An 18,032-nucleotide genomic window follows, 5' to 3' on the forward strand; every position below is an offset into this window, starting at 1 on the left:
CACAACCCCAGAGTCGGTCACGACTGGACCTAATGGTCAGGGGTACCTTTACCTTTACCTTTACTGTCTTCATGGGCAAATGCCTTGGAGTAGTAGTCCAGTATCTTCTTTTGGAGTGACTTAAGTTGGGTTTTCCTTGAAATTCTATTGTACATAACAGACTGTGCACACCAGTCTCTTGAAACTGTGTTTTCAATGTGTTTCTAAATGCTTAGCTTTGGAGCATCTCCCCAGTTTTCTTCCTGCCTGAACTTCCACAGAATGACCCTAGCAGCCAACCCTCAGTGGCCAACTCACCTCCTTTCATGCTGATTGGGTGGTTCTAAGACCTTGGAGACAGAGACCTAACTGGGACCCTGCTTATGGGAGAGCAGAATCATAAAATCATAGAGTTGGAAGGAATCCCCAAGGATCATCTAGTCCAACCCCCCTGCAATGAAGGAATCACAGCGAAAGCATCTGTGACAGTTGGCCATGCAACGGGTTCTGAACCCCAGACCATTACAGTGGTGCCCCGCAAGACGAATGCCTCGCAAGACGGAAAACTCGCTAGACAAAAGAGTTTTTCGTTTTGGAGGTGCTTCGCAAAACGAATATCCTATGGGCTCGCTTTGCAAGACGACAATGTCTTGCGAGTTCCTGCTGGTTTTTTTTCCTTTCCCCCCTTTTTCTAAGCCGCTAAGCCGCTTATCAGCTGATCCGATCAGCAGATAAGCCGCTAAAAGCCGCTAATAGCGCTAATCCGCTAATCCGTCAATGGGCTTGCTTCGCAAGACCAAAAAACCGCTAGACGAAGAGAATCACAGAACGGATTCTTTTCATCTTGCGAGGCACCACTGTACACCTCTAGACAAAGCTCAGTAGCAGAGCACTTGCTTGGCATGCAGAATGTCGCTGGGAGTCAGTGTGGCCAGCACTAAGCTAGATGGAGCAATGGTCTGTCCCAGTATAGGGCAGGTAAACCAGAGCTGGAGCAAGATACTCACAAAGCCACTGAAAATGACTTCTGTACAAGACTTTGCCTCTGCTGAACCCATACAATCCAGGGCCTACCATCACATCATTCCTGGCCTGATGCACTGGCAGTGCCATGACTGAGAAGCAGAGATGATGGAGACATTTGGCTCCATTCACAGTTAAAGCTGATCCTCTCTAATTTGCACTTTCCACAACAATGTGCAAAACCAGAGCAGAGCAAGCCTTCAAAATCTGCACTTCTCTGAATTTTGCAATGAACTTCTACAGCCAAGCAACATGTAGTGGGGGAAGGCACACAGTAGGGCAAAGCGTGCATAAAAATACTTATGGCCGTGGAAATAACATGCAAGAGGAATGCATTAAGGGAAATTGTTTTGCAAATGTGGATATTAGGCAAAAGTGTGTCCACAAATGTGTCTTATTAGCAGAAAATTGCATTAAGATGCTGCTGAATTTTCACGAAGATTTGGAAACAAAAGTGAACTGGCATGGAAATGTTGAGAAATGATCTTAAGGTTGGGGAAACTCACCCTGGGCTCCTTTGGAAGGAAGGGCAGGATATAAATTTAATGAATAAATAAATAAAAATGAGAAGCTGAGAGAAACTGAAATCAGCAGATTTCCCCATCCCTACCAAGTAGGGGCTGGCTCTAGATGGACTGTCTCCATGTTGGGCCAGATGACATCCCACAGCCAAGGGAGGGGGAAATCTGTGCAGCTGCCTTTGCATTCCCCAGCCATATTTCACCACAACCTTTTAATTATTCTAGTTTAATGGATCCATATATGCCATTTTATTGCAAGGTACATTTGCATTGCTGCTGGTTGTACCAGCACGTAGTTAAAATAATGCCACAAGGTGAGGAGCAGGTACCTTTTTTTTGTCTTGGGGCATGTTTGTGCCACCAGAAGGTGTGTCTGCACATGCTAATGTCACTGTCTTGGCGATACGCAGCTCTGTGCTGTGGAGGCAAGTAGAGGCAGAAGCCCACATTTGTGTGGGCAACGGAGACAATCTATTCTTTAGGCATGCCTTTGACAATACCATTTTGTAATATGAGATGAGGGCAAATGTAATCTGGGGTCAGGAAGCCCTCCTCTCTCAAACCAGGCCAGTGCAGTCTACTGAATAAAATGTTTGCATTACTTTTTTTTTTTTTTTTTTTGCTTACTTACATAATTTTGATGCTTTTTATCTCATTGAATTGCCATCGTCTCTAAGTGCTGTACAAGTAACTTAACATTACATTAAAGATAGAAATCAGTTGACTATAAAATCAGAATTCAGTTCAAATGCTTGCTAAAGTGCTTTTGATTGGTTGTTGTTTTTTAAAATATATTCCGTAGTTGTTGGAAGTTCAACCAGGAGTGAGGCCTGCTTGTCTTCTACAGAAGGGAGTTGCCACATTCCCTCAAAGCTGCTCAGGATACATGCATGCTCCCTCAGCTGCTTTATCCTTTCAACCACTTTCCTTTATACTTTCAAGTAGTTTAGACCAGGCTTCTTCAACCTCAGCCCTCCAGATGTTTTGAGACTACAATTCCCATCATCCCTGACCACTGGTCCTGCTAGCTAGGGAACATGGGAGTTGTAGGCCAAAAACATCTGGAGGTTGAGGAAGCCTGGTTTAGACTGTGAAACAATGACTTCCAAATTCACCCAGTGATCCTCATTGCTGAATGGGGATTTGATCTCAGATCTCCCCAACCCTAGTCCATCCTGCTAACCACTTCGTCACACTGGCTGCATTCTGAAAGGGTTCATGCACTGATTCCTCAGGCAGGGCCAACGACTCATTTTTAACCTTGCAGCATTCCTAGATGATCTCCCAGCTTCCTAATAATAATAATAATAATAATAATAATAATAATAATAATAAATTGATTAGCATTGCAATCCTATGCATGTCTACTCAGAGGTAAACCTCATGGTGCACAGTGGAGCTTCCAGCCAAGAAAGTGTGCATAGGATTATGGAATTTGAAATTGCCATTCAGGCATAGCTGTCAACGTTTCCCTTTTTTAAAGGGAAATTGCCTTATATTGAATAGGATTCCTCGCAAGAAAAGGGAAATGTTGACAGCTATGCATTCATGTCACCTGGAAATGGCCCATCTCTAGCCATCAGGAAAAATAATTTCAGTAACAATTTTAGCCTCATACATAAAATATGCTTCGAATAACCTTTCTTCACCTCTGGTGTGAAAACAGGTTTCCCTCAAAGAAGAGTTCTGCAGTACTCTCAGTCCTGATGGCTCAGTGTGGTGCTGATAATGCCAAGATTGCAGGTTGAAACCCCGTATGGGGTAGCTGTATATTCCTCCATTGCAGGGGGTTGGACTACATGATCTTCAGTGTCCCTTCCAGCTGTACGATTCTACGCAGTACTGGTTGGTCCCATGAATATTATTGCTATACAGTCTTGCTCCTTGGAGAAATGTCAAGAACTGGCCTATCATGCAAGGGAAGGGTGTGGTCCACCTGTGTGAATCGTTAGCCTTCACCATATTCTTAGAAAACACCTTCAACAACACCCACCAGCTCCATCAAGCATGGCCGACAGTCAGGGGTTATGGAAACTGCAACCCAAAACATCTGGAGGTCAGCAAGTTTGGGAAGGTTGCATAAGAGCAGTGGTTCCCAAAATGGGTGGAGGCATCCCCTGGGAGGTTGCAGGATTACCTAGAGTGGGCAGCAGGGGGCGCTGGAGGTGCCAGTGAGTCTCAGGCTTTGGAAAGCTGGTATCACTGAATCAAGCTCACCAGGTTTGCTGACTTAATTAAGCTAAATAATTCAAACCGGAATTTGAACAAACGTGCAAATAATTGTTACTGCCTTGAATTTCATTGTGTTGTTATGTACATTCATGGGTTGTACAAACTGCGATTGTGAATAATATTTTTAATAGGATAGGGTGCACTGGGGATGAGTTTATAGAACCAAGGGGGAGTTTGAGAACCGCTACCCTAGAATATCAAGTGTTTCCAACTGGCTTTTTCAGGATATGGCTTGTGTTGTTGTTGTTTAGTCGTTTAGTTGTGTCTGACACTTCGTGACCCCATGGACCAGAGCACGCCAGGCCCTCCTGTCTTCCACTGCCTCCCGCAGCTTGATCAAACTCATGCTGGTAGCTTTGAGAACACTGTCCAACCATCTCGTCCTCTGTCGTCCCCTTCTCCTTGTGCCCTCCATCTTTGCCAACATCAGGGTCTTTTCCAGGGAGTCGTCTCTTCTCATGAGGTGGACAAAGTATTGGAGCCTCAGCTTCACGATCTGTCCTTCCAGTGAGCACTCAGGGCTGATTTCCTTCAGAATGGATAGGGAGATGGCTTAGACTCCTCCTAACCTGGCTTAGCTCATTTGTTTAAAATCTTACTAAAACCTTCCTTCTAGCAGTTCAGCCAGCTTGAGTCTACTTTGCCAACATCTTCCCTGGGAGGGCTCTATGCCTTTAAAATAATAATAATAAAAAGCTCCCTGTCAGAACTTCAGCAGGTATAGACAAAGCTATTCAATTCCTTGCTGTGCAGCTGTTAACAGGGCAGGGTCCTTAATCAAGGTGGAAAGATAGCAAGCCTATGCCCGCACCCTGCCCCCACTTGCTCCCCTTTGCTCATTTTCATTTAGATCCTGTGGATCAGTCGGGAAGGAAGTTAATATGCTGTGGGGATCTGTCACTGTCAGCGTGTGCGCTGTGCTGTTTGCCCATATCTGTCTTGCAAGAGCAGCCATTTACCTCATCGCACAGCATTCAGATGCTTTTGCCCTGAGGTAATCTATCCATCTTTGAATCAGACAGTACTTTATTTTGGAGATAAAAAACAGCCCAAACCCTGCTTTCAGTATACCAGAGCCGTACGTATGCTGCATTTACTCCATTGTAAAGCACCCACGGGGGATTTTTAAGCCGTGTGCAGAAGCATTTCCAGTTAAACTAAGCCCCATGAGAAAGTATTTTGCTAAGAAAGAAAGAAAAAATACTGCAGCTTATTTATTATTATTTATTTAGAGCATTTGTACCCCATTCTTCAACCTGAAAAGACTCCCTGAGCAGCTTATAAAACAAGCCCACAGATGTGCTATCTAAAATACACGACACAAAAGGAAAGAGGGACAGGGAGGGTAGCGGAGTTGTCAGGGACCTTAAAGAGCCGGATAGTCCAGCTTGCTACCGACACAGGAAATCTACTACTGTTGCTTCTCTGAGTGGTATTATTGTTGTTTTAAGGCTAAAAGTATTATATTTGTGGTACTTTGTCTCACGAAGGTAAAAGGTGAAGTTGTACCAAATAGGAGCTTGCTGTGCCCATTTAAACCCACAACGCTTTGATTTACTTAATGTATTGTGTTCACAATTTTTCCCAAATCAATCTCCACTTAGAAGACTACAACCCTGCTCCTGTGCTTACTTGGATGTAAGTCACACTGAATTCAATTAGGCTTTAATACTATACATGTTTTGGGGAGAAAAAAAGGTCCCATTTGATTCAGTTCACCTTTGAAGGGAAATCTACCCAATTCACATTTCTTCAACCAATTCACAAACTGAAACACAACCCTGTCCATCAAAATTCTCTGGATTTTGCCCTGCAGTTCCCCAGCAAAGTCATGCGTACAGCAATGCATATACCAAGGTAAAATGTGCATTAAAATGCATACGTTAGCGGAAGTAACATACAAAACTGCATTGTGTTAGGAAACGTAGCTTTTAAAAAATGCAAAATTACACGTGTATGAGGAGAAATTCACCCTAAGATGCTGATGAATATTCACGAGGACTTTTTAATGTAGGGAACTGAATTTAAGATTGGAGAAATGAGAAACTAAAATTGATGGCTTCGCCCATCCCTTCTTGCAGGGCCTGCCCAGGACATTTTGCCACCTGAGGCAAAACAGAAAATGCTGTTCTCCCCATTTCTGCATCCCCACCACCACCGCTGAAGGGGGCAGGGGAGTAAAAGGAGGCTAGAGAGGAGAATGGGGTGGCGGATGAAAAGCAGTGAGCTCCTGGGAAGCTGGATCTGCCGCCTGAGGTGACTACCTCACTTCGCCTCATAGGTGGGCTGGCACTGCTCACATGCAAGTAAACATGCACAGAATCAAGCTGTAGAATCCACTGGTAAGAAAGTTTTTTCAGACATGTTTTCCCCGCTAACTTGTTTTATTGCAGCTCAAGGTTGGATTAAAGTCTTGTTCCCTTTTTCAGATAAACCTTCATTGGAAGATATAAAATGGGGGGTGGGGGACACACACCAGAAAACAGCAAGGTGAATACGGTAGAAATTAAATTACAAGTAAGGTAATAAATACAGCTTGTCTGACAAAAATGCAATCAAAGGATGCTGCCTTGCTACTTTGAGAAACAACTCCCTCTGCTGAGAAAAAGAGATATTGGCAATGTCCCGGCAATTCCAATAAATATCCAGTGATTTATTTCTCATCATCAGGAATGGGCTTATATCCACCTCTGGTTTGTATGTATATGTGTATTTTTTATATATGGCCATTTACGTCCGCGTAAAACTGAACGAGATCCCTATTGCTTGTGCATGTTCAGAATCCTGATTTGGTGGAAGGAGGGATGTTGTAATGAGAAGCAGAGAGAGCCTGTTCTGTATGGTTCTCCTGAGAGCAAAATGAGGAAGAAAAATAATCCAACATAGTTGTGATGAGGTTTTCTTTTTGTTTTGCAATGTTCCCTTTTCTGTAACATCTAGACAAGTGCCATTCCCTTCATGTGCTGCAAGTGGCATTGCTGAAGAAAATGTCGCCTATAAATAGATATTTCAAATTAATTTTCAGGTTCCTCACACAAAACAGGGGGGGGGGAGTCCAAAAGCATTTCAGATGAGGCTGTTGAAATTTCTCCTGCTCTTTCACCTCCCTCAGGTGAATTTGCCCCTCTTTGGGATGGTATATTCCACAGGGCTGAAAGAAGAATATGCAGAGAGGCCCCATTCCTCTAGGGCAGCCATATCTTGAATTGAAGAGCAAAAAAAAAAAAAAAAAAAAGGACACATTTGCCAATTTCTACTATATCTATATCTATATCTATATCATCTATATTATATCTATATAATTTTTATTAAATTTTCTGCTTTACAATTTAGAATATTTACTTAGACAACCTTAAAATATCAATGACTTCCCTTCTTCTCTTCCCATGCTTCATTTTGCGTAACATAAATCCCTGCATATTTTATATAAACTAAACCATTCAATATTCCATTATTACTTCCATCAAAACCTACTTGCACTGTTGAATTTATCTTAACGCTGCCAAGTGTACACAATTTCCCTTCATATATTCAATAAACATTTTCCAATCTTCTTTAAACGAATGTTCTTCCTGTTGAAGAGCAAAAAAAGAGGACATGTTTGCCGACTTCTGCTTTTAACTATGGATCGCTATGACGACTATACCTGTCAGGGAACTGACATCGGAGCTAGAGGTGGAGGGAAGGCTCTCAAATGATGCTGGAGAAGGGCCCAGCAGGGAGAGAGGCAGCTCCGCAGACGGGGAAGCAAATCAGCACAACACCAGGGATATAGAGGGGCTGATGGGGGAATCGGCGAGAGGGCTCCAGGACTCTTCACCGGACACCAGCGGGGAGAGCACGGGTCCTCCGCTACCCACGCCCACCCTGCGCAGAAGACTTCCGTGCAGAGAGAGTAGGAGGAGACTGGGTGTCAAACAACTTTTATGTTGGAAAAGATTTAAGAAACGCCCACTGATGGATTCTGCTAGCGACTGAGGCAGCCACAAAGTGAAGGGCTGCCCAGACGGAAAGGTTTAGCAAGGCAACAAAGCCTGGAGAGGCGGCAACTTACGCACGAGCAACCCATACACATTACAATACCCATTAAGAAAGAGGGTGTGACCTGGGAAAAGAGGGCATATGGCAACCCCGGTTTACACAGTGGCTACATGAAAGACATGGGAGGACCATATTTGTTTAGATTCGTTTTGCAGTCTTTCCAGTTCTGTCATCAACAACCCTTCTCACCATTCTCCACACTACCACACACCCAGAATGCTGGAGCTTCTGGTATAGGCCAGCACTACATGCAGCAACAGACATAGGACAGTCACAAATACTCCGCAGCTTCATTCTAGGGAAAAATCTTCTGTTCCAGCTGATGGAGAATAACAAACCCACCACCCAATATCTGCCACCTGAGGCAGCTGCCTCACTGTTTAATGGTAGATGTGGCCCTGGAGCTTAGCCTCAGGGGAAAGAGACAGATACTTACATGCTCCTCTCAAGGTTCCTGCACACAAACACAGGGACAGAGAAAGCATCTCCTGTAGAATTTATTCTTTTTGCTCAAGTGAGTCCTGCCAGAAAAATGAGCAGGGGGGTGGGTGGGTTCTTTTTCATTTATATGACAAATGTTACATTGTGTTATTTGGTTGAATATTAAATTGTAAAATCCAATAATATTTTTAAAGGGGGTGACAAACAAAACAGGAAGCTTCTCTTCCCTTCCATTTCTGTAGGGATGAAAGCATTAGACTATAATTCTATAAAGTGAGAGGAGCCACCATTGTGGGTTGTTTTTTAGCACTTTATATAGAGACAAGCAGAGACATCACCTTGCCGACAAAGGTCCGTATAGTTAAAGCTATGGTATTCCCAGTAGTGATGTATGGAAGTGAGAGCTGGACCATAAAGAAGGCCGATCGCCGAAGAATTGATGCTTTTGAATTCTGGTACTGGAAGAGACTCTTGAGAGTCCCATGGACTGCAAGAAGATCAAACCTATCCATTCTGAAGGAAATCAGCCCTGAGTGCTCACTAGAAGGACAGATCCTGAAGCTGAGGCTCCAATACTTTGGCCATCTCATGAGAAGAGAAGACTCCCTGGAAAAGACCCTGATGTTGGGAAAGATTGAGGGCACAAGGAGAAGGGGATGACAGAGGATGAGATGGTTGGACAGTGTTCTCGAAGCTACCAACATGAGTTTGACCAAATTGCGGGAGGCAGTGGAAGACAGGAGTGCCTGGTGTGCTCTGGTCCATGGGGTCATGAAGAGTCAGACACAACTAAACAACTAAACAACAAATAGAGACAAGCCTGTTGTTTTTGTCCATGGGTTTTTCTTGGCAGGGATACTGGAGTGGCTTGCCGGTTCCTGCTCCAGGTGGATCACGTTTAGTCAAAACTCTCTACTATGACCTATCCGTCTTGGGTGGCCCTGCACGGCATAGCTCATAGCTTCTCTGAGTTCTTCAAGCACCTTCGCCAAGGCAAGGCAGTGATCCATGTGGGAGGCAGTGGAAGACGGGAGTGCCTGGCGTGCTTTGGTCTATGGCAGGGGTCTGCAACCCGCGGCTCCGGAGCCGCATGTGGCTCTTTTACACCTTTGCCGCAGCTCCGGGGTGGATACTAGCGAGGGGAGGAGGCACATTGTGTGCCCCGACACTCCCCACTGTGGCGGGCGCTGTACTGGCTGTGACGTCGCATGGGGGCGGTGCGTGCGTTAGTCACGCACCGTCCCGATGTCACCTTCCCGCCCGCCCGCCCGCTACATTGTAAGGGGCATGTACGCTGGTCACTGCATTGAAAGGGGGCATGTGCGCTGGTCACTGTTTGAAGGGGAGTGAAGAACACACACACACAAAAAGGTAACTTGTTAATTTAACGTTTATTTCTATAAGGAGGAGTAATTCTGAGGGGTCAAACAAAGAAATAATAAAAAAGTGAGAAAAAAGTTATTTTTATAATGACGAGTTTTGCGGCTCCCTTTTTTTTTTTCCTTCGGAAACAGGTCCAAGTGGCTCTTTTTGTCTCAAAGGTTGCAGACCCCTGGTCTATGGGGTCACAAAGAGTCAGACATGACTAAATGACTGAATAACAACAACAACAACAACAACAACAACAGAGACAAGCAGCCCACAAGTATATTTGGTGAATGGTCATGTAAGCTTTAGAGATAGGAAAAGAAGGAGGAAAACCCATTAACTTGCCAGAGAGCTAATTATATTTCGAGCAAGGCAGATGGAATAATGTGAACATGGTGATCAAATTCCCTTCAGCCACTTCAGTACAACCCCACCGAAAGAGAGCTATTTGCTTCAATAAAGCTGGAGAGAATTTGGTCCGTTGTCACCAGCCTGAAAGCACTTCAGTTGGCAAATGCTGAGTTCAGACACCATTACATTTGGTTACAACTTGGCATATTTAAATTCTGGAGCCGATGGTACCTGTGGGAGAGAATTAAAACCAGTTCCTCTTTAAAGACAAAACACACCAAATTTGCACTTTCCCCAAAATAAGTAAATGCACAGTGATCCTTCAGAATTCGCTCTTCTCTGAATTTTGCAATGTACTTCTCCAACCAAGTAATTTTTTAAAGAAGAAAATAATGCATAAAAATATTAGTGAAAACAACATACACAATTGCATTCTATTAAGATATATGGCTTTCCAAACATATGCATAAGGGACAAATTTGCATACAGAAATGTGCATATTAGATTTTTTTATATAAAAAAAATATGCTGATGACAATTATTAAAAAGATTGTTGAGGAGAGGAGCTGACCTGGATGGTTTGGAACTGAGAAGTGGCAGGTGAGGAAAGGCTTCAGTTCTCTTTCCTTGCTTCATTGAGAAGGACCATTTACACATTTACTGGGTGTGATTAGCTGCCTTCAAGTGCATTTGCATGTAATATGCATTGTGAGATGCTTAAGAGACATGGGTGGTGGTTGTTGTTGTTGCTGTTGTTGTTATTTCCTTTTGCAGCTTCCCTTTGCTTCTGCTTTACTCCATCACATTGACCTAAGCAGTCAGAAAAAATATGTTAAAAATAGATTTTTGGGGAACATACCACTTCCAATAGGGGGTGGGGATGTTGAATGCTTAAATGCTCCCCCCCCTAAAAAAAACAACAACAACACTTTATTGAAGTAGTTTCAGATATTGAAGGACAAATGCCTTAGCCTAGCTTTTCTCCATGTGGTTGTCTGGGCAGGTATTTGCTTAACATGGGAAAGCACCCCCCATCTACATTCTAAAGTGGTACAATCCCAGCCAAGTTTTACTATATTTTTCGGAATGTGTAGACTGTACAAGGGATTTTAGAATCAATAGGCTCCATTCATACTGGGTAGCCCCTGCATCACAGGCAGCACTTATGCCAAACCAAAAAAGGCAGTGATTTGCTATAAAGAGCAATAATGGAGGCTGCTGTCTCTAAACTGGGGTGGTGGAGAAATTCAGTTTCGTTTGCCTTTAAAGCAACCCTCCCTGCGCACCAAAGCACAACCATCCTTCAAAATTCACACCACGACTCCAGTTTTTTGCAAATCTAGTTCTTCAGCCAAGTAACATGTGCAAAAATGCATGGAGTGGAGGAAATCGTGCATTAAAATCCATATACAGTCGTCCCTTAGATCCCAAACACCTTGCAACTCGAACGTTTTGGCTCCCAAATGCCACAAAGCCAGAAGTGAGTGTTCCAGTTTGCAAATGTTATTTGGAAGCCAAATGACCGATGTGACTTCTGTGGCTTCCAATTGACTGCAGGAAGCTCCTGCAGCCAATCGGAAGCCATGCCTTGGTTGTTGAACGTTTTCGGAGGTCATATGGACTTCCAGAACGGATTCCATTCAGCAACCAAGGTGCGACTGTATTGGTGAAAATAACACCCAAAAGTTCGTCGTATTAAAGAAAATGGATTCACAAAAACATGTACATTAGGCAAAATTGCCCTTGAAAATGAAATTCAACACTAAAATGCCAGTGAACTTTCATGAAGGCTAGATATACGAAATGCGAAGAGCTGGATTTAGTTTGGAAAAATGAGAAACAGAGATTAAACCGAACCAGACAGATTTTCACAACCCTACCCTATACTACCCATTTCTGATGTGAAACAGGATTGTATCAATGTAGCTGGTATAGAAGGAGTGCAACATTCCATTACAGATTTGAAAATATGTTACAAAGCAACGTATCACCTCTGACTGTCCAATATTCTCTTCCCGGAAGTAATCTCCCACAGTAATGCTCAGCACAGGTTGTAAAAAGTAATTTGACAAAAGGAAATATCTGCCCATGAAGATCAGCTGAGCGACATGACTAAAGTTGGAAAAAAGATTTTATTCCGTGGGTTCCTGGACTGTCCCGAGACCTGGCAAAAATAGCTGAGTTCTGGAACACTCAAGGAAGGGAGGGAGGGGACAGAATATGCATCAAATTGCCCTTGATGGCAGCAAACTAATCCAGTCCTTTTTTGCCACAGGGATGGAAGCGTTATGGGTGCTGGTGTGGACTGATATGGAACCATTGTAGAGGGGCCACTAGGGGCGCATTAGAAGATGGCTGACAATAACATCTCTCCAACCCACATGAGGTAATTTGGAGGCTGTGATGGGAGTAAATAGCCTCCCTACCCCCCCCCCAGGATTGTGGGGGGGACTGCCCTTGCCTGCTGTGCCCTATACCACCCCTCAATTTGTGGGGATGGGGGCACTAGGCACAATGCCCTCCTGTGGGATTTCGGCACTCCTGGACGCTGTCTCTGATCCGCGCCACTAGCTGCAAGAACTTCAAAAGAAACAATTTGGATGAAGCGAATGCACATATTTCAAGGAAGAAGGGGGAGTAAAGACTGCTAACAGAAGAGATCTCTGATAAAACGAGTCGGAGGAATAAGTATAAATCATGAGAAGATACACCAAGACTTGGTATGGCAAAGGGACTGATGGGGGAGGGGGGGAAACTTTCCTTTCTTTCTTTTATGTGATTAAACAAGAATCCCCCCCCTCACAAGTCAGAAATGTCGTTTTAAGGACTTAAGCTGTGGATTTAAGGCTGTGTGGAGATAAACTTTTGAACCAAAGCATGTTTTAAGAAGAGCGTGGAATATATAAGGGCTTTGGAATGACGCAGTTAAAAATACCGTCGCCATATTGGGAAGTTCTGTCGGAGGACTTAAGTCTGAGAGGAGAAATAGAGAAATAGAGCTGTTTTTATATTGTGGGTGAAACTCTGCAGTGGGACTTAAGAACGACAGTTCTGTAATTAATGATGGAAAGAGCGCTGTTATCTATTAAGGCGATGATATATGGAAACCATCTTGATTTGAGGATTGGAAGAACGGAAAAATTCACACAGGATTATTATTGGTGCTTATCGGCTTAAGGAGACTATCAGAAGAGATCATAAAGAAAAAAGAGAAAATATATGAACAAGATGTGATGTGGAAACAGCAAGATAAGACTGGATAGAATTATGAACTTTGTTTGGACTGATTTGGACATTAACGCAGTAGCAAGAAGATGATCAGAATCCCCCTTCGGATCTTGAAATATGGGTCCCCTCAACAAAATTTAAAATTCGGCTTTGTAATTCGGAATTTATGTGATTTGATTTGATTTGATTTGATTGGCCGGTTAATAAATTTTTTTTTTTTTTTTTAAAGATATGGAACCACTGTAGAAAATACACACACACTAGCAGATGGTGAGGGGCTGGCAGTGGGAGAGGTGTTTTCACTTTGTGCCAAACTACTGCAAATATCAGAGAAGAACCAGAAAGAATCGAAGTGCTCCAGGATTCATAATAGCCCAGCACAGTTTTTGAAAATAAATAAACGAAGTCATATTGGTGGACATTAGAGACAGGGCATTTTTGTTGGTTGCCCCATCTCGGTAGAACTCTCTCTTGAGAAATGATTCCGACTCCATCCATTCTGGCTTGAATTCAAAACTGGATCCTTCAATTCAAAGCTAGCTTAGCAAATAGAATGGCTCATCCATCCTATCCTTTCCTAAGTGCTGATGTATATTGAATATAATTATTAAGATAAAGTGAGTATGTGTTTAAAGAAGCTTAGTGAAATCAGAGGGTTCCCTGATTTCAAATGAACTTGCCTTTTCCCTCTACCAACACTGGCATTTTTCACACAGAGACAAAAATGGATAGCTCCCTTGAAAAAAATTAGTTGACAAAATCTATATATTTTCGTAGGAATAGCACCAAGGAGTGCATGGATCCCGAGAGAATCCCTTGCCAAATGTCAGGTTCTTATTATAAATCACAAAGGTTTCAGAGCTGTTAAATAATTCATTCTAGGTTTTTCTTATAGCATTGGCAGGACTTCTTATTAGTCCCTCACCCTGCCTTCCCTGACTCATTTTTGCTAAAGTCCTTAAAAAAAAAAATCAAGCTCTAGTGAAAACCAAATATAATAAATATAAATGCTAAAGGTATTCAAGAACTTTTGACCAGCACGTAAAACAAATAATCCCCAAATAATGTGTAACCAACGACAGCAGTCTTATAACTTATCGATACAAATACAATCATGAGCACTTATATACAGTTATATAGAGTTATACTTCAGTCAGAAAAGATTGAAATATATTGTCACAAGTAATAGTACTTGCTCATCTGTTGAGAATTTTATCAAAAATGATTTGATTAAAAAAGAAAAACTTGACCAAAAATGTTTTGAGTGTCAGTTATTTGCCTAACTGCCCTCCTGTATAAATTACAAAAGCAGTCCAAGGTGGATTTATATGGAACGAGAACATTCAAGTTTTTTCAAATTATTATTCTCAAAATTACCTAAGGCTGGCTTGGCAGCTCCAAGTTCAGTAGGAGAGGTTGTATTACATTCCCCCATAAAAGTGAATGACTTCTGCTGACTTCACAGCAGGGGGTAAAGACCCAGTGATTTGTGGCACCAAAGGGGTGCAGTTTCCCTACAACACTGGAATTGCTTGTAGTTGGAGACCAGTTTTTCCCTCTGCCTCAGTAATGAAAACACCATTAAACTCTCCCAGATGGAGTACAGGAGATTCTATGTGTGAAGGACTGAATTTTACTCCCATCAGTTTTTTGTCCACAGTAACCCATGGGATCTTCTAAGCATCACAGAAGATGGGCAGTCTGCACGAGAACTTGGGAGGAGAGAAAGGCACTCCAAGAAGCAGATTTCTTCACAGAAATGTCTTGGTAGGTTTGCTAAGCCTTGGCCTCCCACTAAATGAGCCCTTGCAGGCTGGACTCCATGTGTGCGGACGCTCAAAAACTACTAATATTTCCAGGATAGAATCCTCTTTTAAAGCCATTCAAGTTGTGCCCATCACTGCCCCTTGTGAGAGTAAATTCCATGAGCTGACTGTGCATTGTGCAAAGAATTACCTTATTTTATCTGCCCTGACTCTGCTAACATGTCTCTAAATTCTAGTATTGTGAGAGAGGGAGACAGAGTTTTCTCTCTCTGCTTTCTTCACACCTTTTATCCACTTCTATCATGCCCCCTCTTAGTCACCTTTTCTACAAACTAAATGGTCATAGGACCTTTTTCCCAGCCCCTTGATCATTTCGGTTGCTCTTTTCTGAAACTTTTCCAACTCCACGATATCCTTTGAGAAGTGAGCTGACCAGACCTGTACAGAACCAAATTTATTATTTAGACTTATTTGTCACTTCATACAAACAGTCCCTAGGCAACTCACAATGTGACTGAAATCATGTCTAACCAGAAGCAAGTCCTTTTGAATTCAGTGGGCCTTACTCTCAGGTAAGCGAGGTTAGGACTGCAGCCTTACACACACAAAAGTACACAGTTCAAAGCTGACAAGTGATTTCCCCCCTCCTAGATTTTTGATTAATTCCTGTATCTTTGCCTCAGGGAACTTGAAGATGGCTATACCTGATGATGTGATGTATTTTGTAGGTATCTTCCACAATATTGTCGTATAATGTAAGATATTCTGAGGCTAGATTTCCTCTCCTTGCCTTTTGCTCATTACAACCAGGAAATCTTTTCAAAACTCCTTTAGATGAGGCTTCTAACAGAGAAAGATTATGATTCTAAAAATACACCACGAAGCCTTGCCTTCGCGAAGCAGAATATTTTGACATTGGTTTCATGCATTCCTCCACACGCCCCACTGTAAGGCTAACTGGGCTCCCGTCTGCCTCACATCTGAAGCTCAGGATGACAGGCAGAATCAGAGATTCAAAATGTGGCATGTTTGAAAGCACTTTCCTCTTTCTGCTCGAGCTGCTGCGTTCCTTTTGCTCATCTTTCGTGAGCGTTAAAAATCATCAAAGGGAGAAGCGGGAGGATTCCTGTGGGCTTTTCGCCTTCACAGCGATCAGGAGGGAATTCTGAACAGATTTCCTCAGCAAGGAATTTTATTTTAATTAAGCCACTGGCCCCCTTTTCTCTTGCAAACTTTCCTAGATGACAGTCTCTGGTTAATTAACAGCTGAAACTGTTTTTAAAAGGTGGAGAGGGAGGGAGAGAGTTGGCGAAGAGCTGATTTAACAGCTTCCATTAACCGGAGAGCTGTGCCATTCCCCTGGCGAATAATGATAAGGACCCAACTGCACTCAAGGGTTAATGAACTGAATTCTCAGAGAGTTCCCCAAGTTTGTTTGTTTCATTCCTTCTAGGTCAGGTATTACTAATTAAAGATTTGGTGTAGCAAAACCCCTACTGTGGAGAGACCTCTGCAAACCATTTAAACTTTCCTGATGCTCTCCGTTAAGAGCTTAAGTGGGGCTGAAGGCTTCCTGAACTGTTGAGGCCATCCCACCCGTGATGATTTAAGATGTTTTTCCTTTCTTTGATCTAATTGTTCATGCCATCTACACACGGAACCTTTCATTGCAGGGTCCCCATGGCTCCGCCGCCAAGTTTTGTCAGCCATACGTCAAGTGCTGACATTTTGCTGTTGTGCCACCTTGCTAATCTCAAGGCACATCTCGAAGTCATCCTGGCAATAGAAAAGTCTCTATAACATAAGGGGTGGGTGGGAACTTTACTGTCAATGTGTTGACTTCTGGGTGTTGCTTGACTCCAGCTGCCATCATCCTTGGTGGGGTGGTTAGGAGTTAGCAAGGTAAAAATGATAAAGAACCCCTGGGCTGCTAAGTCCAGTCAAAGGCGACTATGGGGTTGTGGCACTCAGACAGCTTTCCGGGTCATGTGGCCAGCATGACTAAACCACTTCTGGCACAACAGAACACCGTGACGGAAGCCAGAGTGCATGGAACTGCCGTTTACCTCTCCGCCACAGTGGTATCTATTTATCTACTTGCACTGGCATGCTTTTGACCTGCTAGGTTGTCAGGAGCTGGGACAGAGCAATGGGAACTCGCTCTGTCCCAGGGATTTGAACCACCGACCTTCCATTCGGCAAGCCCAAGAGGCTCAGTGGTTTAGAGCACAGCGCCACCCGCACACCTTAGGAGTTAGCACCACATTGCCCTTACCCTCCTGCATCAGACCAAAGATTAATTTCATTCAACATTCTGTTTTTCTAACAGTGACCAGTTCTTCTGGAAGGTCCATAAAGGCAGGGCTGAGAGGCAACTGACTCTGATTAACATACGAACATAAGAGCCTACTAGATCAGGCGAATGGCCCATCAAGATCAGCGTGCTGTTCTCACAACAGCCTGCCAATTGCCTGTGGGAGGCCCACAAGCAGAAGCCAAGCACTAGAGCACTCTCTTCTGCTGCAGTTTCCAGAAACTGGTATTCAGAAGCATAACTGCCTCTGATCATGGAGACAGAGCATAGCCCTCAAGGCTAGTAGTCTTCAATAACCAAATCCTCCATGGGTGTCAGGCTTCCGGGAATCGGCTTCCTCCCCTCCGTGGCAGTAGATAAGAAGATCAAATGAAAGAAACGCCTTACCAGTTAGAATCTTTAGTAACCACAGTAAGAGAACAAAGAACACATCTCCTAGAAATGGTGGTGCTCCCAATTAAGGGACACTCCCCCCTCCTTCCCTATTAATCTACGTCACTCCTACGTCTTGTAATCTGAGCTTGTAGCCTCTGCGCTTTCTGTTCTAACACTTTCTGAGCTCTCCGTGACTTTGGAGACGGGGGGTGAATGCTGTCTAGAGACTGTGAATCTGCTAACTCTCTCTCTCTTCCAGTGTTTTCTTTTGCTAGCTGTTCCCCATCCAGTATTTCCCAGCTTCTGCCTTCTGAACTATGCCCCTCTGCAAACCACTGTTCCAAATCTATACTCTCCTCCTGCTCCTGGGAATATTCAGGATCAAGATCAGGG

At 43.4% G+C, this 18,032-nt stretch overlaps 1 long non-coding RNA gene across 1 annotated transcript; it reads right to left on the reverse strand.

Annotated features, from left to right (window-relative positions):
• Positions 1-9,194: 9,194 nt before the first annotated feature.
• Positions 9,195-18,032, reverse strand: LOC310704168. Its single transcript, XR_014524619.1, has 4 exons — positions 17,652-18,032; positions 10,528-10,766; positions 9,788-10,187; positions 9,195-9,282 (listed from the first exon to the last, which is right to left on the reverse strand). It is a non-coding gene; the product is annotated as an uncharacterized lncRNA (long non-coding RNA).

Source organism: Podarcis liolepis (genome assembly GCF_965112155.1).
Source record: "Podarcis liolepis genome assembly, chromosome: 3".
Taxonomy (NCBI): Eukaryota; Metazoa; Chordata; class Lepidosauria; order Squamata; family Lacertidae; genus Podarcis; species Podarcis liolepis.